The sequence below is a fragment of the Cygnus olor genome, chromosome 3 (assembly GCF_009769625.2).
Source record: "Cygnus olor isolate bCygOlo1 chromosome 3, bCygOlo1.pri.v2, whole genome shotgun sequence".
Classification (NCBI taxonomy): domain Eukaryota; kingdom Metazoa; phylum Chordata; class Aves; order Anseriformes; family Anatidae; genus Cygnus; species Cygnus olor.
This window is the reverse complement of record NC_049171.1, coordinates 79874985-79892818: the sequence shown is the minus strand read 5'-3', so window position 1 is coordinate 79892818 and position 17834 is coordinate 79874985. Positions and strand designations below refer to the sequence as shown.

Here is a 17834-nt window from a genome sequence, read left to right as displayed (position 1 = left end):
TTCTACATAGTTGTTACTATAAAATGCATGGCTAGAGACAAACTGAAATACTAACTTCCACCTGCTTTGTGGCCACAAAAAAACATGCTGTCACCTCTGTGCGAATTCTCCTCCACAGCTCAGGAAAAGGGTCAAAGTAAGTGGCAATACAAAGAGAACAAACACTTTTATGAGCCAGCCTTTTTGCCTTATCCAGACACAATACTGTTATTTATTCATGCATTTTGTAACATAGAACCAGGAGTTGTAGTTAACACCAGAATTCTGTATGATTAGCAATAGATGGATCCTTAAAAATTCATGTAAGCACCTAAAAACGTCAGTCCATATGACAACCTTCCAGTTGCAAGTGCTACTATTGAGATTTAGGGGACTGTATTGCCCTCTAGTGTCCACGCATGAGAGAGAATAATCTTATTACTGCTTCACCTCATCACTTCTCTTTCAGAAGGGGCATTTATTTACATGTGGGTTTGCTGCTGGAGAGCATATGTGGGGTTCACGGCACCATGCACTGTGCATGCAGTGCTCAGCCATCACCTGTGCACAGCCCTGTGCTGCCACATCAAGACTGTACTTTCCTTAAATCAAGTGAAAACTAACAGAAGCACTTGTTTTAGACCAGGCTGGTAGACCTGGCTTATTTCCCCTTGCTCCTTTGCAGGGGGAGGAGAGCAGAGCCCCTACTGAGGCTGGCCAAGGCCATGGGGGTCGCTGAGAACTGGGTCTCTTTAGCAAGGTCCCTTAGGAGTCTAAGCATGCCTGATCTTCTGCATGGGGACCTACATGTGCATGTGGGTACATGCGACATCTGCCTTGGAGCAGCCAGTCCATGAGGAATGGCGAGTATAAAAACACACAGCCCCGTACGCACAGTTACTTGTGAAACCTATGGCTTCTGAGATCAGGAACACGTTACAAGCCATCTTTTCACATCCCCGTCCTGCACAGAGATGCCCCAGGGACACATCAAGTTCAAGCAGGAGCCTTTAGGTGATGTGTCCTGACTGACTGGGGTCTGGGTGGAGAACCAAAAAGATGCCCCATAAAGGGGGAGCAGTGTTATTTCCTCACAGAGCCTAGGGATTGGGGTGAGGTAGAGGGAAAGGGGTTTTGATCCATCTGCATGCAGGGCGACACTCACCCTGGAGGAAAGATGGCTGTAACACTAAAGTTGAGCACATTTGAACTTGGAGAGGTTACTAATGCAGACTCCATATAGAAAAAAAATCCAAACTTTCTCCTGCATGTCCTCCTAACATTCCCATCACCTTGAAAGTGAGGGAGGATGTCCTCAGAACAGAAATGTGATGATCACAATAACAACATTTTGCACTGCTTTTATCTAAGTATAGATCTAACACCAGATGTACAGAAGACCAGAGAGGTTAACCTGTCTCGTTCAAGGTTACAGCACATGGCCACGAACAGACCCAGACCTCCTGGCTCCCAAGCCCATGCTTAAGTCACAACAGAGAGCCTTCCTTTCAGCAAATGTGCTGAGAAGTTGCACAACCTGAACCTAACGGTTGAGTTTCTTTCTGAAGTTCCTGACAGCAATCCATGACCAGATACTTCAAACTCAGCATTACAACTGTGGTCTGCTAGCAGTGACACACACGCTGTCTTAGACTTTTGTAAGTAAGTAGGATGCTGTATCAGGTCTCTTAGCCAAAATCTGATCAATGATTAAGAGCTGAGGTGCACTGTATTCTCACAGGTCTTTAAGGATATATCCAGTGACTTTCAGTATTATCCACAAGATGTAGAAGATGTCACTATGTCTCTTCAAGATGATTTTATTGTCAACTGAATATCATTTTATTCAATTGACAGAATCCTATTCACTTTACTTCATTTTCATTTCAAAAGGTGACACCTGAAGTTTTTTTCTTTTTTTTTTTTGATGGCATCCTCCCTTTAATGCAGTCAGCTGAAGGAACGACTCTTTCCCTTTACTCTATTTTCTTTCACTCTAATTTTACAGATATACCCAAGAACTGAACTGCAATAACATTTCTTAGCTGCAGTGAAGAGACTATTTTGAACCTTGTACTCCATTATTTAAAATTACCTCTTACTGTCCTTTATTCTGACTCATGAAACTGTGTGAAAAGAATATTTTATTTTCTTTTCCTTTTCTGTTTCTTTTCTTTTTCTTGGGTTCTGATCTGCTGAATTAGACCAAATCAGGCCAAAAGGGACTCTTGCCATTGAATAAGTAATGGTAAATGACCAACCCCAGCAGAGGAATGAAAGCAAGCAGGCTATAGATGAAAGGTCTACCAAATCACCATTAGACGACTTCCAAACTGGTATTCAGACATAGATTTGAGGATAATACAACAGAAATTAGTCACTGAATAGAATTCAGTTACACATTAGACAACATAAAAATGTGTTTCACTTCTCAGCATATGAATATGTCACAACATAAGCAGGGATGCTCTGCAGATGCAGTGAAAATGAGAGACATGGCTATTTAAAACACCTCTGCACAGTAGGCACTGGGGTAGGGCATACCAGTATTTGCTCTGTATAGAATATAACTAGTTTTTAGAAGAAACATGTATTTTGTCCTTTTTTTTTTTTCCTATTTTCTCCACCACTAGGCTGTTGCCTTTACCCCTCACTCAGGGGTTCTAAGCCATGAGCCCTGATCACCCTCGCAGACAGGCGCAGATCACCTCCCAAGGACTGCTCACTTTGCATTACCTCCATGTGCTCCTGCAGTCTCCTCACACCTGAAAGCTTGCTGTTCAGGGCACAGCCTCCTTGCTGAATGGCAGTCCGCACTGTATCATAACGGGCTGGGAAGGACATGCAGAGTATCTTAGTATTGGTGTCTTAGTATTTCACCATCCCTTTGGGAAATGCTATACGATCAAGTCAACTGCAACCCTAATGCCAATCCTGTTAAAAATATATATAAGTAAAATAGTAATCAGAATGGCTACATTCAAATAAGAAATTGCCAAAGTTAGCTAACTAAACACAAAGTACCTCAAAGACCAGATATTTAAAACTCAGAAGCCTGAAAGCACTACTATATATTTAGTAGGTACTTCAGAAGCTAGCATGTCCATTTTCCACTGAAATTAATGGAAATTAATGAGACTTAGGCCCACAAAACTCTTTCAATAACAACAGATTCTCTCTGCATCTCCATGTGCCTCTCGCTAACTTTAAATACCTGATTTAAAATCCAGCTTTCAGAAGTCAGCTCAATATGTTGGATGGATCAAGCACACAAAAGCTTTTCATAATATTTTTAGAAAAATCAATCAAAAATTATGAAGAACTACATTTCCAAATGTTTCTTGACTAATCTAGGAACCAAAAATTCTTTTAAAACACTAATTATTGAATGGCAAGATATTCAATGGTACATAGAGATAGAAAGAAGCTTATTAGATTAGTAGAATTGTTTCTAAGTCTATTAAAAGGGAAAATATCACAATTTGATTAATCTTACATAAATGCACACACACGTTCTTCAATCAGCAGGGACTCTTACCACATTGGCTATTCTAATCATATTTGTCATCAACATTCCTTTTTTAAGCATTTTGTACACAAATAGCCCACTGCTTCAATACAGTTGATATAGCCAGTAAATGTTTTCCAGAACCAACCCTATTAGACAATGGTAATAGTTTAAACATTGAATTCATAATCCTCTTCAACTGTTGCTGCTTTTTGCACTTGAATTGACATTCATCTCAAAGAACAGTATACCCATGAATTTTCTGTTTAGAAAAGATTTGGGTTATTTAAATCCTACAATGTGTTATGAAAGATATAAAAGAGGAAACGTTAAGCTTACTGGCAATATTTAGCTATGTGAAACATCCATAATTTACATATATCCCTGTATCTTCTTAACTTTTTTCCCAATAAACATTTCAAATCAATAATTTTACTTTTAGGCTTCATATGCATCATTGGAGCTGACTTGCTATTGATCTGTTGTACATTTCCATGGAGTTAAAATTCTTGTTGCATAAACATACTTAACTCATTAAAAACAAACAAAGAGAAAAAAGACAATGCTGAAAACTTCAAACAAAAGAAATGAACAATTACAGAAGTAAACATATAACATTCTGGATTTTACCTTGTAAATGGATTAAAAGTTAATTGCTTTTTATCTGAAAACAATATGAAATGGGGAAATGGACGAACTTCTCTGCTCGTCTCCAAAACAGTAACAGTAAAAGCAGTACGAAGTCATAGTATCATAGAAGCACAGAATGGTTTGGGTTGGAAGGGACTTTAAGGACCACCTGGTTCCAACCCCCTGCCACGGGCAGGACACCTCGCACCAGACCAGGTTGCCCAGGGCCCCATCCAGCCTGGCCTTGAGCACCACCAGGGATGGGGCATCCACAGCTTCTCTGGGCAGCCTGTGCCAGGGCCTCATCACCCTCATGTACAGAACTTTTTCCTAATGTCTAATCTAAACCTACCATCTTTTAATTTACAACTGATACCCCTTGTCCTATTGCTACACTCCCTGATAAAGAGTCCCTCCCCATCCTTACTGTAGGCCCCCTTTACGTACTGAAAAGCTGAACTGGCATAAAAATCATAACTAACTTGCTATAAATGATAGTAATAAAAAAGGTATCTGCCCTTTACAGTGAGGCAACTGTGTTTTCTAAGAATAAATTGTCTAGGTTTGTCTAGTTTGTGCCAGTAATGGCGCAGGATGAAATGCCCATGGAACTGCTTCAGGATGGAATTACACACAGATCACATCCTACCTTCCCTTCTACACATGCTGGTGGTGTCACTGTTGCATAAGCAGATTTTTATTTGTTCATTTCATTTTCTCACCCGGTGAGAAAATACCTAGTGATTTACTAAAGTAAAATTCACCTTTTCTATTCAACTAAAGACCTATTTAGATGCTTGAACTCAGGCAGACAGCATCCCTCTCTGTAGCACTTTAGAGGTTTCCATTCATTTGGCAGGGGATACAGGTGCTTGTTACAGAAGACTTTCTTCACTGGACATCTAAAATTCAGATGCGAGCTTGACAGTCAGATGCAGAGTTTCGATACTTAGGTGCAAGCTAGGTAGGTACGCTGGATCTTATCCCATGTAATTAGCATTTTATGAAAGCAGGATGGCCTTAAAAAGAAATCTCAGTGGTCTTTCTGCCTCTAAATATGTCCATTAAGATCCCGAAATATTTTTAGCCTTTACATATGATTTATTTTGTATTAAAGATCTAAGTAAGGAAAAAAAAATTCTGTGCATTGCTGTCAACCAGAAAAACAGCTTGATATGAAAAGTTTCTGAGTCAGGAATTCAGACCTATATTTAAATTGTCACAGTCAAAGTAATGAGGCAACTTCATCTTGGAACTGTAGGCACCAAAAAGAGGTCAAGAAATATGAGTCTCTGAATGAACGAAGGAGCAGACACTGCAGTTCAGAGAAAAAACGAAAAAACTGCAAAACAAGAATTTTGAGCCAACACTGGAAAGTAATTAAATGATACCAACTTTGGATGTAACAGTCCCATCATGAAAAAATAAAATATCATGACTGCAGTAAAAAAAATATAATAAACTTAAAAGTTAAAATGGCAAAATCAAAGGAAACACTTTCCTATTAGGAAAACAATCCTTTCACTCAAGATATTCTGCACGTTTCACAAAATGTTTTGATTTCGCAACAAGGAATGATTTTATCAAATATTTTCAACTGATTGGCTGCTAGTAAGATGATAACAGATTACTAGATTGCTGTCCAGACACCTGCTGTACCCCAGCTAGTCCACGTTCTGCAAAGGTTTCTCATAGCACTGTTGTGATATGCCACATAAGTCACAAGAGCTTACACTTCCCATGTATTCCCATTTATCTTAGATCTTATGCTGATCACTTATGCTGAACTACAGTGTAACACTAAAAATGTCAACATTTCACCTAATTAACAAAATAACTTCTAAGAAAGATTGTGAAATGAGAAAACAAATCCAAGAAACTCGAGAAGAGAATTCTAGAGGAGAAAAATTCCAATGTATCTTGTAAAACTCTTTAAGAGGCTTCTTAAGAGTTTCTAATTCACATTCCTTCACTCTGGCACACCTCCTCTCAACTTGATATTTTGAAGATTAAAACAAATGTACTGTAACAAGTGCCAACAGGCTCTTGCACTTTAAAATGATCAACCAATAGCATATGTGGCACTCTAGCTACTAAAGCTGAGGAGTTTTTGGCCTCTTTTCTATTTTATCCTCTCAGTAACCTAACATAGGTCAATTCCTCAAAACAAATCTTCAGTTGCTAAATGTAATAGTTTTACATCAGCAACAGTAAAGGCATCATAGTATTGCAAACTGTGTACTAAGGAAAATCTGAATAGATTTTTATGACAAGTACATTTCAAGAACTACGCTGTCCTGCCAACCAAGATGCAATACTCAGATCCACTTACATGCTCCTATTTCATTATAGGAGCCCACATGACTAGTATACAAATACAGCAATGTGTGGGCTTACGTCTGTGTGAAAGGTGAAAAAAACACATATATTTGAAAATGAGAGTAAGATGTCAGTGTCTTGGGGGCAAAAAATGAAGAGTTGGATGGTTACAAAAGAATCCTGTAATATACAGATGCCCAAATACTCCACATTTACAAAATCTAACTAAATAATTAAAGTTTCTTGCATGTAAGCCACCATATTGGGGTGATCGATATCAAGAAAATGAAAAAGTTCCTATCTCTATCCACCCACAAGGACTTACTTTGGGGGCAATTAGAAAAATAAGGCATTCCCAGCATGAGCAAATGGATATCAGATCTTCATGAAGAGCTATTTACTACAGGTATTAAACAAAAATAGATGCTTTGAATAGCATTTTGCCTAATGAAATTTGCATGGTTCATCCTTGCTCATCCAGCATACCCGTTTGTGGCTGATCTTTCTGTGATGGGATGTTGCAGTTTGTTGGTTTTACTAGCTGGACATGATAGACGCCTATGTGGTATACATATTTTAGTCGTCCCTTTACTATTAAGGTGAAAAGAAGTATTTTTCCTTTGTAAACTGAGTTTGTTTAAAACCATGTTTCTGTTTTTGCTCATAAGATACATGCAATGGGACACTTGCTACTGAAGTTGGCTTCATAACTCTATCACCACCTGTACCTTGTATGTTCCTCCGGCTGTTGAGAATGAAGTTGAAGAGGCCGTGATAACTGCTGACATTGTCAGAGCAGCAAAGTAAAATCAGAGGCTACTTTCTACCAGAAAATGATTAGTAAGGCACAAAACTATGTTTATAAGGCCTTTTTCTACGGAAACGGAAGAGATCCACTATGTCCTAAGGCATACAATGCACTGACTGGGAGCACAGTTCTTTTCTTTTGGAAGAAATTGACCCTCACTTTCCTGAGAGGTGAGTGAATACATGAAAGAAATAAGAGATGATTCTCCTAACTTTTCTCAGCTTGAAGACTGTCTGACTGCTTCAAAACCAGATCAGCTGTAACATTATTATAGCTCCTCAGATGCGAGCAATTTTTATACTTTTCATCTTTACAGGTGACATAAATTTGCTGTAAATGCCTACAGAGCACCCAAACACAGCAGCTTCAATTACTTTCTACGATTCAAAGCCTTCTCACATTGATTGTGGATTCAAGATGTACAGATTTAGCAGACGTCTCAGCAAAAGTGGGCTAATGGTTATCGCTACAGAAGTGAGTCTGAATACTCCCATTTTGCGAGATAGTTTCAGCTTATATAATGAGATTCCTCCAGATAATATATCTTGCTCTGCTCTCCCAGAGATAAAAACACAGCTCTGGCTCATTCACTCCACTCTGTTCTCCTCTTAAAGACCAATAGGAATTTGCTAAGTTCATTCAAGAACTGACCTCATTTTACATTGTGACGCTGTACTTCACTGTGCTAAAGCACTATGGAGCTGCACTGACAGGCAACCTGGATTCTGAACCTCACACATAATAAGGTAAGTTAGAGTCACTATTCCATACGTACTCCTAAATAAATGGCCTCATTTTCAGCAGTGCTGGCTATAAAAAGTTCTTGGCTGGAATTCTGCTGCTCTTTTCCTAAATTTTCGAGAAAAACTGTATGGAATTGAGATGACTGAAGTGGTTTTAAGATTCCAGCTGTAGCCTACAAGATTTGAAACGTTTGGTTTCAACACAACAGAAGAATGGTATGATGGCTGCAAACTGTACTGTTTTAGAGCTGGTCTCGCTTTTTGAGATTGGTGCTGTTAAAGAACACATGTAGCTCTTATTCTTGCAAAACTTTCAAAGGCTCTGGTAGTAACTTGCCTAAAAAATTGTGAGCTCAGCTTCTCAGAACCACCTCCCTCATTTGCCAAAGTTGAGATTAACTTGCAGGTGGATGGAGAGCCAGCTCAGGAATGCCAAGAGAGTCAACTTTGCACATTCTCTCTTTGCAGGTTGTCTGATCACATCCGTGAGCTGCACTGTGTTAGCCACTGTCAGACATCTGACAACTGGACAAAGATGGACGATGTGCTTTGAAACTTCAGGGCAGGACACTTGGGAAAGAAAAGGTCTGTGTGGTCACAAGGGTACTCTGTTTCCTGGGTCCCAGTGCGTGCACAGTGTGCAGGCAGTGTTGATGGGGTGGGAAATTATTGAGCCTTTAGCCCCCTCTTCTCCCTCCTCTGCAAATTCACTTTTTTTTTTTTTTTACTTTGCAAAGGGCAAAAGTTACACAAACATTGACAGAGGTCGACAGTGTCAATGAAAAGAATCAGAAGAGCTCTGAGTGATAACACTCAGTTTTTAAGGACTGTCAGTGGCTACTCATATCAAGTTGCTCACAAAATAGTCCTGAATTACCTTCCTGGAAGATAATCTCCTATCAGACTTTTCAGAAATATCTTGATTGCTCAGTCCCTTTTCTTTACTGTAAGGTTATAAAAACCCAGAGACTTCTAATAAGAAGTTCAATAAACGATGGGAATACATTAGCAGGTTGTGATCCTTTGTGTCATTTCAGTCAAAACAATTCTTTCAATATGAAAAACAACCCACAGTCTTTTCTTTATTGAGAAGCACCAAGCATTAGGATCTTCTGTGTCATCTTGGAAGAGCATCACAGCATACCACTCACCACAGGCACTGTGCTAATTAGAAACCACAACCAGAATGTTATTACTGAGAAATGATTATTTTTCCTTATAGTAACTGAAATACAGTCTCTTGAGCAAATTTTGAGATAATTTAGCTATTTAAAGTAGGAATCACATTTGTTTTATTTTGAATTCCCAGAGGTAGGGGCTACTGTGAACTGCATGTGAACATCACATGTGCTCACATCAGAGGGCCTGGTCCCAGCCACGGAAAGCGGTATCAAGGAGAAGCCACAACAAAAGGTTGCAGCGAGAATGGATATTAGCATATTCAGGGAGAGGGAGAGCAAAGAGAGAAACATATCAACACATGAATAACAGAATCGAGAAAATGAAAGAAATGGTTTAACGTATATTGTGAGTATGTGTGTGTTCATGTGCGTGCGTTTTTTGGGCACATACTCCAGGAAGGAGTAAAGGAGAGGGTGAGTATACAACAATATCTTTTGTATATTCTCCTGCTTTCCAGCAATTTGCAGCCTAATAGCTTTGTGAGCCAGGGATTATCTTCCTGTCTTTTTTTAGTAGTCATCATCATAGAATCATAGAATCATAGAAAGGCTTGGGTTGGAAGGGACTTTACAGATCATCTAGTCCCAACCCCCCTGCCACGGGCAGGGACACCTCCCACCAGTCCAGGTTGCCCAGGGCCTCATCCAACCTGACCTTGAGCACTTGCAGGTATGGGGCATCCACAGCTTCCCTGGGCAGCCTGTTTCAGTGCCTCACCACCCTCTGAGGGACGAATTTCTTCCCAATATCTAATCTAAATCTCCCTTCTTGTCATTCCCCCTTGTTCTGTCATTATCTGATTGAGCAAAAAGTTGTTCTCCATCTTTTTTATAAGCCCCCTTTAAGTATTGAAAAATTGCAATAATCTCTTTGCATCTATCAAATTGTAACAATTTTCTGTTCATTATACGAGAAATAGGGCTTCTTAGATAGGTTACTTAAAAATTTAAAGATAGGTGTCTTTACACCTATTCTCATGGCAAGAAGTACTTTCTAAGAGAAAAATCTGAAAAGAACAGTGACCCTGTTACTTGGATGCGAACTACTCAGTCTTCCTGGACAAAGATTCACATGTTTTAAGAAAGGCCTAATTTTAGTAATTTATTTTGAATTTTTACACTTTTCCCCCCCCCCCTGCTTTTCCTTCATTCTTTCTCAGCTGCAGTGTGCCCCAAGTAATATGAAGTGTTACAAGAAGCACACCATGCCCCACAACACGGATACCCTGAGGAAGGGTCAGGAGGCTCATGTGTGCAGTGAGTGTATTTCTGTGCCAGAACACAGAGAAGTCCAAAAGAAACAAGAGAGGGAAGCAGCAGCCTTGAAACACAGGGTTTCAAGGAGATGCTGTAGTTCAATGTAGTTATTGACATCTAGACGTCCAGCTTTAGTGGAGGACTTGGGAAAAGACAGGCAACGGGTCCAATTCCAAGTCCTTTGGTCAGGAGGAGTCTCTAGTGGCTGATATTTGGGCCGGCACCTTGCCCTGAAGCCCAGGCGCTGTATGGCAGCACTGCATCACCCTTCAGAAGGCAGCCTCACCAGGTTCACAACAGACAAACGTGGAGGTTACCGACTATGAGAGAGGCTTTGTCTCCTCTCATCAAAAATTGACTGGCTTATTTCTTGAAACACTGAGCATTTTCTAACTTAAACTGCAGTTTTCATCTTCTGAAATAGCGTGCCATGAGCAGATAACCAGCACAGTTGAATTCAAATTATTATTTCCAGGCTGGGCATCTACTTCTTCCAAATGAGTTCTAACCTTCCTGCTTTAAAATGTCTTTTTAATTTGGCATGAGCAAAGCAGAGGAAGTCTGTCATTCAGAAATGAGATTTGGGCTGATATTTGATCATTTTCCTTTCACACAAGTAGACTGACACAAAGAAACATTTATATCATTGAGCATTTCGGGTAAGACCTGACAGCATCTACTGTAACAGCATCTCTGTAAATAAACAGAGGCATCAGTGGACTTTACTTAACCTATCAAAATTAAAACTGATCCAAAGTATGATCTATATAATGATATAATGAACAAACAAAATCCTTTTCCCTCAGCTATTTAATAAGAGCATTCACAAAGCTTTCAGTTGACAACTGTAAATGTTTATTTCAAAAAGTCCTCCTGTGACATGCATTCATACTATTGATGCTATTCATGCTATTGTTCTGTACCTGTATTCAAGAAGCTGAGATCCTCTCAATCATCATAAGCAATCTTCATATACTCCTGATTTTCCTTACCATGGTTTTCTGTTACTAATAACAATGAATGCTCTGGATAAGAATCACTCCAGTGCAATCACAAGTACAACAAGGCGTGGGTGTCTTAACAGTGAGGGTTACCTGAGACTACCAGTTATGTTGTCGTGCCCAGGGTAGTAGGTGCTGTGCCTCCCCGCCAGCCCAGTCACCTTTCCTGGCCTTGCGTGCAGTCACTACCCACACCAACTGGGAGACAAAATGCATTAGCTTAGACTCCAGTGAAACTGCTTTACTGTGCAGTTGTGCACATGGACACTTACTGCGGCTAAGCTGATTAACAGTGATTCATCAAACTACAGTAATATCTTGCCTTGTTGCCCTAGGATACTCGATAGCCCAAACCAGGAAAAAATTGAATTCACACTTCTGTACTAACAATATGTGCTGTTTTTTTCCAGGCACTCTCATTTTTGCAATGTTCTGATTGCTAGCATTTTACCTATAATTTTTAAAAGCACTGTAAATTAAACTAACCAATATAATCTTTCAAGTTTTATTACTTAATAACCAGGTGTCTCCTTGTAAAGCAAAAATGCTGCAGATTGAAATGGATGTCATGAAATGCTTAGCTGCTTTAGAAGGTATGAAAGCATGAAGTGAACCCAGTATCTCTAAAACTCATTATTACTGCAATTAGCATATAGGACATGTTAATTTGACTTGATGGTTGTTATGACCAATAGGAAAATTAAGCACTTGCCAACAGTGTAAAGAGCAAACAACTGGAATGCAACCCTGATCTACTTGATAAGAAAAACAATTTCATAAGTACCTATTTTTATTCCATTCTCAATACAATACTGTTCAAAATGCTCTCAACTCTTTATATTATAAGATGATTTATGTCACTGGGGCTTTCCTAGGTAAACATTTTAATAAATACGCATAAATTTCTCAAGGCTTCATTTTTACATATTTGGAAATAGTAAAATCCAACAAACTAAGGAATACAGTTTCTGTGTTTAGCTCTACTGCTGTCACATTTCAAAATAGTTTAGGAAAAAAGCCTGCGACTATTCATATTAATCACTCCCAAACCTGTATCCTCCTTATAGTGTTCTTCCAAGCCTTTCCAGCACGTGTCACTGAGCTGACATCTGCTGGACAAATGATTTCCCAGGCACTGAGGCCCAGATCATGAAAATAAAGACAGCAGCAAATGTGCTTACATGTCAGTCTGGCACCACCACCACTTTCAAAACAGATTCTTCACTGTCACTGAATCTTGAGCTGCCATCAGTTTGCTTCAAGTGTCCTGAGGCAGAGTGTCATCAGTACTGGTGTCAGCTGAGAACAAAGTAGCTGCTCAGAGATTCAAAGCAGGACTTGTCTTCAAGCCTTGCCAATGAGCCTGAATTCTGTGGGTCCCCATACGAGATGGTATTGCCACATGGTCTAAAATTTTGGGTAGACCTGTGTGGTGCCAGGAGTTGGACTCGATGATCCTCATGGGTCCCTTCCAACTCGGGATATTCTGTGATTCTAAGATGCATGACCCACCAAAAGATGTAGGAAAGGATATGGATGTGAATTTCTTAAAGTATCAGAAAATTTGTCTGAGATACAGACTATCACACTCAAGGCTCTGCTCCAAAGCAGCTATCAGATCTCCCAAGCCCATCTGAGTCCAAGGGCAAACATCTCTCAGTTTCTCTACTTGACACAAATAATGAAGTGCTTACTGGAAGCAAGCTTTGACCCTGCTTCTGAACTAAGTACCCAAAACTCTGGAAGATCGGGGTCATTTTCTCTGGCTGGCTTAACAGTTAGTTAATTTACAACAAGAAATAGCTTCAAAAGGAAAGACAGCTTTCTTCCATATACCAGAAGAAATAAAAGCATACGTAGATAACTCCTCTCTTCCAGTATAATATGAACACATATGAATAAGGTTGGTTTTCTCTGTCAACCTGAGTCGGGGAAATGTCTAGTGTGAGGATACGGCTTCCCAGGGCCCAAGAACACTGCTGCTTTCCAGCTGCAGGACATTCTCAGCATGCTGGTGGCTTTGCACATGGCCCTAAGAGAGCCATGTAGACACTTATGAGCTCTAGCTGCAGGATTAGCTGTAGCTGAGAAATGGCTTTCAGGGTCTCTGAGGTTGCCTATACAGAGGGCTCTGACGGAGGCCTGGTTAAGCAGTGCACTTGGATGGTGCTGGAGGACTCAGCAGCTCATTATATGATGCATCTTTTTTCAGACTGTAAAACACTGTTCAAATGAGATGTTTTAAAAGCCAGCAGTGAAGACCAGATTAACACACCCTTTTTGGATCAATGGACTTTTGTCAGCACTCATACTTTCTTGTGGAGTACCATACATCATTACTTGCAAGCTTGTATTTGAACCATATAAAACTTGACTGATAAGATTATCTGACACAGACTCATTGACTTGTTTTGCAATCACTGACTGAAAGTACAGGAAAGGCCTCAGCTTAGGTTCGTAGCAGTAGCTGAACTCTGATCTTACTAACAGGAATGCGTTTTTTCCCTGGCAGGTATTGGCAACACATGGCAAGGGATGTTGCTCTTAGCCACTGTGCTGATATCAGCACAATGATACCTTGATTGGCAGGCAGTGTAGCAAGTGGTCATTATTTTATCATGCATTTTCTTCTGATCAACTTTCAGCTCTTAGATCAATTGATCACGTATGCATTTCAGATTTTGCTACAAAAATGTTTCTAGACTATAATACTGAAAAAATGCTCAAAACTACCATCTAAGCAAAAACTGTGTATCCTTACAAACCAGGCTCAAAACCCACAGTCACAGCATCTAGGCTCTGGACTGTTAGAAGAAATAGCCACCTTGCATCAGTAAGGTAACACTTTGAATGTAAAGGGCAATTCATGACTTCTGGGTGCTTGTGGCTGACAGGATTTCAAGTGCTAACAATCAGAGCAGTATTCGTGAAAACCTTGAGAAAAAATAATCAGAAAATAAAACAAATCCTACATGCTCGTGGTACATTTTATGCCATCCAACAAGGAAAAAAGTGACCAGATCCAAGTGTTTTCCTAAGTATCACATGACACAGCAATGAAAGAATGAAGCTCTTCAGAAAATCAGCTGCAGAACATCTTGTTCCACTACATTTGCAACCAAAAGAGATTCGAAATCACCAGACCTGAGCTGGCAACAAAATAAGTTTGTCTTCCACTTATAAATTTTTAACTGGCTGTCGCCGACTTGCATATACTTCATCCTTGAGATAAATTTGTTGAGACTGGCAATGCTGAAAAGCGTTTTTTTTATTTGCAAGTAACGTACATTTTAATAAATGCTACAAGTCCTATCACATACTGGATAGCCTAGTGAGGCAGTACAAGAAAGAAAATGAAAATAATGCCCCTGACCCAATGGTCTTACATTTTATGTGTAGGGCAAACCAAAACTGAAGATAGATGGAAAAGAACAGGAAAACAAGCCCGTCTTAGCAAGTCAGCAAGGTAGTCAAACCCTGGATGCTCCACAGTCTCTACATTTTCAAAGTTTTCTAAACATCAAGGAAAGAAAGCTCTCATGGTGGGGAAGGAGTTAATATTTGCATTGTGTTTGTTCAGATTTTTCAGACCAAACATTCTAAAGCCTGTCATCAGCTAAGCCACATGGCTTATGGTTGCTTCTGTTCATTTTACAGCAAGTGTGCCCACCATACAAATTCGTTAAAACATAGACGTGAATGCAAAAACACTCTGTGGCCTATTAAGAGCACTGCAAAGAGTATTAACTCAGAAAATGAATTGAACAGTAGAAAATTCATTCATGCAGTGCCATCTTGTGTTGGGATAAATTTCTAATCCTAACAATCTCTCAGCTGGAAACTCTCTCTGGAAACTGATCCACTGCAGTTGATTAACAACTGAGCCATCTCCTGGGATGTCACACAAGCTGTTCCTCACATGCTTTAGCATTAACTTTAATACATGGAACTTCTTGGACTTCCAAGGAACACAAATCAGAGGCCAGGCTCTTCTAGAGCTGGGAAACATCTCAGACTGCAGCAGTACCTGGTGATCAGAGTGATGCAGGATAAAACAGGGCATAGGGTATAGATGAGCCTGCTGGATTTTGAAAATTTCAAGAAAATGATGTTGCAAGACACAGCCAAGTGAATTATGCTAAAATGGTCACAAGAGGCCACAAAGATCTATATACAAGTATAGATCTAGATTTAATCTCTCTCAACACAGAGGAGCATGGGAATTTATAAACAACACACTTCTAACTGCAGAAACTTTGATGAGAAAAGGAGGAGTCTCTCCTAGGCAGTGCAATACTGAAATCAGTCACTTTTATTCTACAACAGAAAATCTGCAGAATACCAGGGCATCCTGGAGGAGAAAGCATAAGAAATAATTATCTAAAAACCCTGAAAATTATTCTGAAACTCGCAGCACAAGTGAAAGAATTCCAATGGAAGGCGAACATATTGTGGTCATTTTACCAGTATCACAAGGAACTAGATACCCTTCTTGAACCCAGAAAGCAGCACATCTACTTATTTACGAATTTACATTATTTACATTTAGAGGCATTTTAAAATAATTTTAATAACCACAGCTCAAGGACCTCCTGAGCACCTTTGGTTTCCACAGACAGCCCAGAGGCCACTGGTGCATCTGAACTGCATCCTATGGGTAGGAGATGCATCTACAAGGCACTATGCAGCCCTGGGAAGTTGGTGCTATTCCCAGGAACTTAGCAGGACATGGGGCTCCGTTTCACTCCTTGTAGTATGACCATCAAGCATACAGCAACACCTGATACTAACCTAGGATTACAGAGTGTTAAAGGGTTCAGGTAACCAAGCAGTTTCCAGGGTGCCAAGTCATATGAACGTTGTCCTGGGAAACAACGCAGACAACACGAGGCAGTAGTTTCTAAAACTCTTGTTTTACTCAACTCATAAACACCTTCCCTGCCACTGACCTGCCACAACAGTATGCACACAGGAACGCCTGCTGTGGCCTGTTAGCATCCTCATTGACTTGGCTGATCTTCCTAACTGTGATATGCTGCGATTTGGTGAGGATGACAACAGACAGGAGAGAGCAGGAGGCTGCAGGCAGCTTGAGGCAGGAGGAGTCATGGAGCTACTATCCCAGCAGATGGCAGCATTATGCGGGATCACGAGCAGTACCAACACCGGCCATACCTTGTTTGTCTCCAGGTGCATGAACAACCTTGCTGGACGCTGCTAAGAACCGACCTGTTGTGCCTCAGCAGTTCGAGGCCTATGTAATCTCCTCACTCCAGTGACAGTCTATTGGATGGCATCTCCAGTTAGGAGGACTTGAGTTAGGTCACTAATTCCAGGTTGTGAAAGGCCACTTTCACTAAAGACTGATGGGCTGAGGTGGGATGGGACTTCTGGATGTCTACTCCAACTCCTGCCTAAGCAGGGTCAGCTAGAACTGTCTGCCCAGGACCACGTCCAGTTGGGTTTTGAATATGTCCATTGATGAAGGCTCCACAATCCCTCTGGGAAACCTGTGCCAGTGTTCAACCACCCTGACACGGTGGCATTAGTCACCGTGTGGCTCTCCAGGGCCTTCACCACCTCTGCACGAGGGGCAGGAGCATTCCCAGCCCATGCAGCTGAGATAGCACACAGCACTTGGCAGTCCTTGCTCCCCTTCACTCTAGTGAGTGAACTTAAGTTTCTTAAGAGTCAAGAGGACTTCAAGTAGTTGAAGTGTGAACGTGGGAGCCCTTCCTTCATCAAATACCATAGCTATTTTAAAGAACCAAGAGATTCGAAAAACACAGTTCAAAAAGCAATTTTGGAAGGAAATCTTTAAGGCTTATGGCTTTCAATTTTTTCCTATTAAGAGATGGAACTAAATGCTATTCCTTAAAGTGAAACTCTAAATTCTCACAACCTCTGATTTCAAGGTTTGAGGCTTTAAGAAAACTTCAAATATAAGAACACTTGTGACAAAAGCAAAACAGATGGAAATTTAGTTTCCAGTTTTACATCATTGGCAAAAACATATAAATAAGAAGTTTAGAAGACTGAAAGCTCATGTCCTTTGGAAAAATTCTCATTTCTATGTTTGCAATGAAAGGAACCCTAAGGCAACAAAGCCATTTTCCTGATTTTAACAGATGATAGACATTCTATAGCGTTCTATGAAAAAGTCATTGAACGGACAGCATTAGGACAATAGTCTCAATTAGAAAGCCAAAATATTTTACAATTTAGGACCTATGAAAACTCCACATAAGAAAAGAAATTTAATCAAGATATAATTGTATTATACTGTGAAAGTTGTACTGTAATTATACAGTGAAAACGTGCACCTTATTGGATCCCTTCCTTTCAGGGACAGGCATGTATTACTTCAAATAATAAGAGAAATTCTGTGTATATATATTATATGTATCA

The 17834-nt window shown here is 40.1% G+C and overlaps 1 protein-coding gene and 1 long non-coding RNA gene across 4 annotated transcripts in view; one reads left to right on the top strand and one right to left on the bottom strand.

The window, feature by feature from the left end:
- Positions 1-17834, bottom strand: part of SLC35F3 (solute carrier family 35 member F3) — a 161551-nt gene that overhangs the window by 79332 nt on the left and 64385 nt on the right. The gene's annotated exons all lie outside the window — the stretch shown is intronic.
- LOC121067508 lies at positions 7484-8978 on the top strand. The gene is made up of 3 exons (XR_005818323.1): positions 7484-7990; positions 8456-8572; positions 8725-8978. It is a non-coding gene; the product is annotated as an uncharacterized LOC121067508 (long non-coding RNA).